General features: G+C 49.8%; 1 pseudogene; it reads right to left on the bottom strand.

The window, feature by feature from the left end:
* Positions 1-6,820: 6,820 nt before the first annotated feature.
* LOC120066900 lies at positions 6,821-6,997 on the bottom strand (annotated as a pseudogene).
* Between the last annotated feature and the right edge of the window lie 202 nt (positions 6,998-7,199).

The following is a 7,199-nucleotide window of genomic DNA, read 5'->3' on the forward strand; positions in this document are numbered from 1 at the left end:
GTATAGAGGAGACTGACCCACTGGTTGTCCTCTAGCTTACAGAGAGCTGGTAGTCCCATCCACCACACTACCAGGTGGGTGGTATAGAGGAGACGGACCCACTGGTTGTCCTCTAGGTTACAGAGAGCTGGTAGTCCCATCCACCACACTACCAGGTGGGTGGTATAGAGGAGACTGACCCACTGGTTGTCCTCTAGCTTACAGAGAGCTGGTAGTCCCATCCACCACACTACCAGGTGGGTGGTATAGAGGAGACGGACCCACTGGTTGTCCTCTAGGTTACAGAGAGCTGGTAGTCCCATCCACCACACTACCAGGTGGGTGGTATAGAGGAGACGGACCCACTGGTTGTCCTCTAGGTTACAGAGAGCTGGTAGTCCCATCCACCACACTACCAGGTGGGTGGTATAGAGGAGACAGACCCACTGGTTGTCCTCTAGGTTACAGAGAGCTGGTAGTCCCATCCACCACACTACCAGGTGGGTGGTATAGAGGAGACGGACCCACTGGTTGTCCTCTAGCTTACAGAGAGCTGGTAGTCCCATCCACCACACTACCAGGTGGGTGGTATAGAGGAGACGTACCCACTGGTTGTCCTCTAGGTTACAGAGAGCTGGTAGTCCCATCCACCACACTACCAGGTGGGTGGTATAGAGGAGACTGACCCACTGGTTGCACTCTAGGTTACAGAGAGCTGGTAGTCCCATCCACCACACTACCAGGTGTGTGGTATAGAGGAGACGGACCCACTGGTTGCCCTCTAGGTTACAGAGAGCTGGTAGTCCCATCCACCAAACTACCAGGTGGGTGGTATAGAGGAGACAGACCCACTGGTTGTCCTCTAGGTTACAGAGAGCTGGTAGTCCCATCCACCACACTACCAGGTGGGTGGTATAGAGGAGACAGACCCACTGGTTGCCCTCTAGGTTACAGAGAGCTGGTAGTCCCATCCACCACACTACCAGGTGGGTGGTATAGAGGAGATGGACCCACTGGTTGTCCTCTAGGTTACAGAGAGCTGGTAGTCCCATCCACCACACTACCAGGTGGGTGGTATAGAGGAGACTGACCCACTGGTTGTCCTCTAGCTTACAGAGAGCTGGTAGTCCCATCCACCACACTACCAGGTGGGTGGTATAGAGGAGACGTACCCACTGGTTGTCCTCTAGGTTACAGAGAGCTGGTAGTCCCATCCACCACACTACCAGGTGGGTGGTATAGAGGAGACTGACCCACTGGTTGCACTCTAGGTTACAGAGAGCTGGTAGTCCCATCCACCACACTACCAGGTGTGTGGTATAGAGGAGACGGACCCACTGGTTGCCCTCTAGGTTACAGAGAGCTGGTAGTCCCATCCACCAAACTACCAGGTGGGTGGTATAGAGGAGACAGACCCACTGGTTGTCCTCTAGGTTACAGAGAGCTGGTAGTCCCATCCACCACACTACCAGGTGGGTGGTATAGAGGAGACAGACCCACTGGTTGCCCTCTAGCTTACAGAGAGCTGGTAGTCCCATCCACCACACTACCAGGTGGGTGGTATAGAGGAGACAGACCCACTGGTTGCCCTCTAGCTTACAGAGAGCTGGTAGTCCCATCCACCACACTACCAGGTGGGTGGTATAGAGGAGACAGACCCACTGGTTGCCCTCTAGGTTACAGAGAGCTGGTAGTCCCATCCACCACACTACCAGGTGGGTGGTATAGAGGAGACAGACCCACTGGTTGCCCTCTAGGTTACAGAGAGCTGGTAGTCCCATCCACCACACTACCAGGTGTGTGGTATAGAGGAGACGGACCCACTGGTTGCCCTCTAGGTTACAGAGAGCTGGTAGTCCCATCCACCACACTACCAGGTGGGTGGTATAGAGGAGACAGACCCACTGGTTGCCCTCTAGGTTACAGAGAGCTGGTAGTCCCATCCACCACACTACCAGGTGGGTGGTATAGAGGAGACGGACCCACTGGTTGCCCTCTAGGTTACAGAGAGCTGGTAGTCCCATCCACCACACTACCAGGTGGGTGGTATAGAGGAGACGGACCCACTGGTATCCCTCTAGGTTACAGAGAGCTGGTAGTCCCATCCACCACACTACCAGGTGGGTGGTATAAAGAAGATTGACCAACTGGTTGTCCTCTAGGTTACAGAGAGCTGGTAGTCCCATCCACCACACTACCAGGTGGGTGGTATAGAGGAGACGGACCCACTGGTTGTCCTCTAGGTTACAGAGAGCTGGTAGTCCCATCCACCAAACTACCAGGTGGGTGGTATATAGGAGACAGACCCACTGGTTGCCCTCTAGGTTACAGAGAGCTGGTAGTCCCATCCACCACACTACCAGGTGTGTGGTATAGAGGAGACAGACCCACTGGTTGTCCTCTAGGTTACAGAGAGCTGGTAGTCCCATCCACCAAACTACCAGGTGGGTGGTATAGAGGAGACGGACCCACTGGTTGTCCTCTAGGTTACAGAGAGCTGGTAGTCCCATCCACCACACTACCAGGTGGGTGGTATAGAGGAGACAGACCCACTGGTTGTCCTCTAGGTTACAGAGAGCTGGTAGTCCCATCCACCACACTACCAGGTGGGTGGTATAGAGGAGATGGACCCACTGGTTGTCCTCTAGGTTACAGAGAGCTGGTAGTCCCATCCACCACACTACCAGGTGGGTGGTATAGAGGAGACGGAACCACTGGTTGTCCTCTAGGTTACAGAGAGCTGGTAGTCCCATCCCCCACACTACCAGGTGGGTGGTATAGAGGAGATGGACCCACTGGTTGTCCTCTAGGTTACAGAGAGCTGGTAGTCCCATCCACCACACTACCAGGTGGGTGGTATAGAGGAGACGGACCCACTGGTTGTCCTCTAGGTTACAGAGAGCTGGTAGTCCCATCCACCACACTACCAGGTGGGTGGTATAGAGGAGATGGACCCACTGGTTGTCCTCTAGGTTACAGAAAGCTGGTAGTCCCATCCACCACACTACCAGGTGTGTGGTATAGAGGAGACGGACCCACTGGTTGTCCTCTAGGTTACAGAGAGCTGGTAGTCCCATCCACCACACTACCAGGTGGGTGGTATAGAGGAGACGGACCCACTGGTTGCCCTCTAGGTTACAGAGAGCTGGTAGTCCCATCCACCACACTACCAGGTGGGTGGTATAGAGGAGACGGACCCACTGGTTGCACTCTAGGTTACAGAGAGCTGGTAGTCCCATCCACCACACTACCAGGTGGGTGGCATAGAGGAGACGGACCCACTGGTTGCACTCTAGGTTACAGAGAGCTGGTAGTCCCATCCACCACACTACCAGGTGGGTGGCATAGAGGAGACGTACCCACTGGTTGCCCTCTAGGTTACAGAGAGCTGGTAGTCCCATCCACCACACTACCAGGTGGGTGGTATAGAGGAGACGTACCCACTGGTTGCCCTCTAGGTTACAGAGAGCTGGTAGTCCCATCCACCACACTACCAGGTGGGTGGTATAGAGGAGACGTACCCACTGGTTGCCCTCTAGGTTACAGAAAGCTGGTAGTCCCATCCACCACACTACCAGGTGTGTGGTATAGAGGAGACGGACCCACTGGTTGTCCTCTAGGTTACAGAGAGCTGGTAGTCCCATCCACCACACTACCAGGTGGGTGGTATAGAGGAGACGGACCCACTGGTTGCCCTCTAGGTTACAGAGAGCTGGTAGTCCCATCCACCACACTACCAGGTGGGTGGTATAGAGGAGACGGACCCACTGGTTGCACTCTAGGTTACAGAGAGCTGGTAGTCCCATCCACCACACTACCAGGTGGGTGGCATAGAGGAGACGGACCCACTGGTTGCACTCTAGGTTACAGAGAGCTGGTAGTCCCATCCACCACACTACCAGGTGGGTGGTATAGAGGAGACGTACCCACTGGTTGCCCTCTAGGTTACAGAGAGCTGGTAGTCCCATCCACCACACTACCAGGTGGGTGGTATAGAGGAGACGTACCCACTGGTTGCCCTCTAGGTTACAGAGAGCTGGTAGTCCCATCCACCACACTACCAGGTGGGTGGTATAGAGGAGACGTACCCACTGGTTGCCCTCTAGGTTACAGAGAGCTGGTAGTCCCATCCACAACACTACCAGGTGGGTGGTATAGAGGAGACAGACCCACTGGTTGCCCTCTAGGTTACAGAGAGCTGGTAGTCCCATCCACCACACTACCAGGTGGGTGGTATAGAGGAGACAGACCCACTGGTTGCCCTCTAGGTTACAGAGAGCTGGTAGTCCCATCCACCACACTACCAGGTGGGTGGTATAGAGGAGACAGACCCACTGGTTGCCCTCTAGGTTACAGAGAGCTGGTAGTCCCATCCACCACACTACCAGGTGGGTGGTATAGAGGAGACGGACCCACTGGTTGTCCTCTAGCTTACAGAGAGCTGGTAGTCCCATCCACCACACTACCAGGTGTGTGGTATAGAGGAGACGGACCCACTGGTTGCCCTCTAGGTTACAGAGAGCTGGTAGTCCCATCCACCACACTACCAGGTGGGTGGTATAGAGGAGACAGACCCACTGGTTGTCCTCTAGGTTACAGAGAGCTGGTAGTCCCATCCACCACACTACCAGGTGGGTGGTATAGAGGAGACGGACCCACTGGTTGTCCTCTAGGTTACAGAGAGCTGGTAGTCCCATCCACAACACTACCAGGTGTGTGGTATAGAGGAGATGGACCCACTGGTTGTCCTCTAGGTTACAGAGAGCTGGTAGTCCCATCCACCAAACTACCAGGTGTGTGGTATAGAGGAGACGGACCCACTGGTTGCACTCTAGGTTACAGAGAGCTGGTAGTCCCATCCACCAAACTACCAGGTGTGTGGTATAGAGGAGACGGACCCACTGGTTGCACTCTAGGTTACAGAGAGCTGGTAGTCCCATCCACCAAACTACCAGGTGTGTGGTATAGAGGAGACGGACCCACTGGTTGCCCTCTAGGTTACAGAGAGCTGGTAGTCCCATCCACCAAACTACCAGGTGTGTGGTATAGAGGAGACGGACCCACTGGTTGTCCTCTAGGTTACAGAGAGCTGGTAGTTGCATCCATCAAACTACCAGGGAAGAGACTCAGAGGGTATGCTAATTTGGTATAGAGCAGACCTAACCCACTCTATTAAATGAGTCAAAACAGGATCATTTTATATCTGGCTAGAAATTAATAAAGAAATTATCTTAACAGAGATAATGTTCTCCTGTGTGCTACCTATATCCCCCCAATATAATCCCCATACTTTAATGATGATAGCTTTTCCTTCCTAGAGGGGGAGATCAACAATTTTCAGGCCCAGGGACATGTACTAGTCTGTGGCGACCTAAATGCCAGAACTGGACAAGAACCTGACACCCTCAGCACACAGGGGGACCAACACCTACCTGGAGGGGACAGCATTCTCTCCCCCATATGCCCCCCTAGGCACAACTATGACAACATGACCAACAAAAACGGGTCACAACACCTACAGCTCTGTCGCACGCTGGGTCTGTACATAGACAATGGTAGACTTCGAGGGGACTCCTATGGTAGGTACAAGTATAGCTCATCTCTTGGCAGTAGTACTGTAAACTACTTTATCACTGACCTCAACCCAGAGTCTCTCAGATTGTTCACAGCCAGTCCACTGACACCCCTATCAGATCACAGCAAAAACAAATTCTACTTGAACAGAGCTTTGCTCAATCATGAGGCATCAAAGCCAAAGGAGCTGAATAATATTAAGAAATGCTATAGATGGAAGGTGAGTAGTGTGGAAATCTACCGAAAAACAATTGGGCAACAACAAATGCAATCCCTTCTAGACAATTTCCTGGACAAAATGTTTCACTGTAATAGTGAAGGTGTAAACTTGGCAGTAGAAAACCTAAACAGTATTTTAGACCTCTCAGCTTCCCTTTCAAATCTAAAAATGTCAAACAGAAAACCAAAGAAAATGAACAACAATGACAAATGGTTTGATGAAGAATGCAAAAACCTAAGAAAGAAATCGAGAAACCTGCCTAACCAAAAACATAGAGACCCAAAAAACCTGAGTCTACGCCATCACTACAGTGAATCACTAAAACATTACAGAAATACACTACAGAAAAAGAAGAAACAGCACATCAGAAATCAGCTCAATGTAATTGAAGAATCCATAGACTCTAACCACTTCTGGGAAAATTGGAAAACACTAAACAAACAACACAAAGAATTATCTATCCAAAACGTTGGGCACAGACAACAGCACAAAGGACAAGAAGGTAGAGACCACAAAACATCACGTAAATTGAAATGTCTTTCAATATTGCCGTTACAGAAGTATTTATACAGAGATTGATAGCTTCTAGTAATAAAAAAGACCTATCTAATAATGACTTCAGACAAATACAGCAGACAACGGTACCTGTATGAGTGACAGTCCATTTGACCATTACATGACTTAAGCATATTTCATAGTTTATACTGTATATTGTTATTGTGTATATATTTCCAATCATAACTATTTTTTTAACGACTTTATTACTTAGCTATTTGTGTATATGTTTTGTTTAGGAGAGCTTGCAAGTAACCATTTCACTGTAGTTTACACCCTGTATCCGGTGCATGTGACGAATACACTTTGATTTGATGAACTCACCATTCATATCAGCTATCACAGTCAATAGAATAGGTGATTGACTTGACCACTACTATCTAGTCGTCATTTGCGTTAATTAAGATAAACTACCTTATTCAATTAATTATCCATCACGATCCTAATTAATGAACATCATAGAGGGGTGTTATTTTTTCTCTTTATAACGGTAGGGGGTGCACCGTTCCTGGAAGTACTGCAATACCAGGTCGATGCGTGGAGTGGACGGAGCAAGCCCCTATTCCATCTCCCTATTCCAAAAATCAATTTAATATATGGTCCCCAGATAGGGGACGTATCAGATATTAAACTGATAAGAACAGATTTTTTTTTTTTTTGAAAAATAATTTTATTTTCATTTCTCATTGAAATACAATTACAAAATCAGTGCATTACATAACATCGATTCATAAAATGTCAGAATCGTGTGTATAGGTGGCAGGGAAGTCAGGCGCAGGAGAGTCAAACGGAGTGTAAAATGGAGTCTTTTAATGAAAGTCCAAATACATGCTCCATAACACTAAATAAGAAACGAACAAACAAATATGGG

Source organism: Salvelinus namaycush, chromosome 21 (assembly GCF_016432855.1).
Source record: "Salvelinus namaycush isolate Seneca chromosome 21, SaNama_1.0, whole genome shotgun sequence".
NCBI lineage: Eukaryota > Metazoa > Chordata > Actinopteri > Salmoniformes > Salmonidae > Salvelinus > Salvelinus namaycush.